Raw genomic sequence first — 2,350 nt, 5'->3', positions numbered from 1 at the left:
CAATCGACCGATGCAACAGCGTTCCTTTCCCACACCGATTATCTCGACCACTGCCCTGTTATGCTCGTAACAGGTTGAAAAACAACATATCTAAAATGACTGCTTCTCCAACCCGTTGCGAGCCTCTATCGACAATCGACAGATGCAGCAGCGTTCCTTTCCCACACCTGTTATCTCCACCGCCAGGCGTTATGCCCGCAACTGTTTCAAAAAACCTGCTTCTTTTATATCCTATTATTTTTAAGCTGTTGTAAATACGACCATCGACGGTATCGACCGAAGCAGCTACGTTCGCCGTAGCGCTTTCCCCACTCCGTTGTCCGTTGTCTCGCCGCCTGTATCAGACGACACTAAAACTCACGATACCCTAGACAAGGAAAGAGAGTCTCTCTTTCCTTCTCTAAGGACAAAATACTCGGAAGCTGAACCGCGCAACCGCGGTCTACGTCAAACTCAGCTGAACTTTGCCGCTAATGGACTTTGTAAACAACGGCACTTTTATAAATATCATAGTAAATATGGCCCTATTTAAAAACAAAGTTAAAAACTCAACAGCATTCCTGTATTTTTAAACAATACAAAAAATACTAAAAGCATTTAAAGAAGATTTACAATTTGTGAATGCGTTTTGGGGATCCAGCGATTCATACGAACTTTGATAATTAATATTACAGACTGGATTATTTTTAATTTGTGTTGTTTCACTTAATTTTGTGAAAAACACTATAATAAGAAGAAGCGTATTATTTGCCCACTGTGTACTCTAAATATGGTAGTCTGTATAGTTTGTGGAAGTTGCAGTATATTGCAACAATATTTGAAGATAAACACCATGAAGTAAAATTGGAAATGGAAACACATAACTTTGCTACAAAGGAAAGTTATAAACTGTGGTATGAAAAACAGAAGATCAAGATAAATTATGCATTCGCCAAGCCAAGAAAATATAATGACTATGTGGAAAAAAACTTACAATTATTATCGTAATCATAGTAAATCAGCCAGGTAGGTAACATAGAAATGAAAAAAAAACACTATGCCAAATAGTCTCTTTTTATTTTTAGGACACATCAGCAATTATTGTTCTAAATGAACAGAGAAGGCCAGTAGTTCAATAAAAAGACCATATAATGAGCCATAAAAGGAAAATGGATAAGCAAGAATTATTCCCAACAAAGTGAAAGAGATTATTGGTTTAAGGCTTTATTTATTTTGTTTTTGGTTTTACTTAAGTAAATATGTATTGACTGTTGGTTAAGGGTTTTATATTTATTTTGTACTACTTACTACTAACCTGTACAATGTGGTATTATTTATTGTTAAAATTATTGTATTGTATTGTTGTAATTATTGTATTTTCTTGACATAGAACAGCCATAAGTTTCTTGCAGTTTCTTCTTATAGGCCGTAATCGAAACTGCAACATTCTAATAAAATTAGAACTATTATAAATTTGTTTTTTTATTTCTAATATGTTACAGTAATTAAGCTAACAAATTTTCCCAAAACGTTTATTTCCCCATGAAAATGTTATTCAATTTAAGAACTGATATTTTAATAAAAGATTTGAGAGTAGAATTTGAGAATAATGAGCTCTCTCCATGTAAAGCTATGGTTCTCACTTATGCATCAAATTAGATAGTGATCATGCAATCTGCAAATGAAACAATTTTTAATTTACACCAATAATCAATGCAACTTTGACTAAAATCACTTGATGCAGGCAATATAGGTATATTACCAAATATCAGCCATAAACATTAACCACCTTTCTTCTTTAAAATGAGCAAAATAATGACAAATTACATCTTGTAACTTTAATGGTATTTGTATGTTTTAAAAATATATGAATGCAGATCAGTTTTTAAATATAGCCATATTATAAAAAACAAAATGAACAACCAAAACAGTCAACTACTGTTATCAATTTCGCATAATAAAATTATTGTCTGTGATTATTGTTCGATTCTCGATTATTCATAATGTTCAAAATTCCCGCAACGCGCTTCTCGCCGAACAAAACCGAACTCTCCGTGTAGGATCCGAATGCTTCCGAGGTTTTCGTGAGTTTTAGTGTCGTCTGTCTGTATCGATGGTTGACGAAATAACATGTTTTCCATCCATACTAGTTGTTTTTTGGAATTGCTTCGAGCAGCATAGAATTTCGTGGTGATGCAGAGCGCCGACTTCGTTTTTCGTTTCACGAGCGGCCGATCTCTACGTGTCGTTATTTTATATCTGTTATTTTTTAGAAGTAGTAACGGTTGCGTTATGTTATTTATTAATAGTTGTTATAAAATAACAGATAGTTAAATAACAACCCATCACTATGTTTTACATATTCCTATAA

At 33.5% G+C, this 2,350-nt stretch overlaps 1 long non-coding RNA gene across 1 annotated transcript; it reads left to right on the top strand.

Annotated features, from left to right (window-relative positions):
- The first annotated feature begins 348 nt into the window (after positions 1–348).
- LOC115889064 lies at positions 349–2,082 on the top strand. Its single transcript, XR_004051366.1, has 2 exons — positions 349–1,005; positions 1,065–2,082. It is a non-coding gene; the product is annotated as an uncharacterized LOC115889064 (long non-coding RNA).
- Positions 2,083–2,350: the final 268 nt, after the last annotated feature.

This window comes from Sitophilus oryzae, unplaced genomic scaffold (genome assembly GCF_002938485.1).
Source record: "Sitophilus oryzae breed Bouriz unplaced genomic scaffold, Soryzae_2.0 scaffold_810_pilon_pilon, whole genome shotgun sequence".
NCBI lineage: Eukaryota > Metazoa > Arthropoda > Insecta > Coleoptera > Curculionidae > Sitophilus > Sitophilus oryzae.
This window is presented reverse-complemented; position numbering and strand designations above follow the sequence as displayed.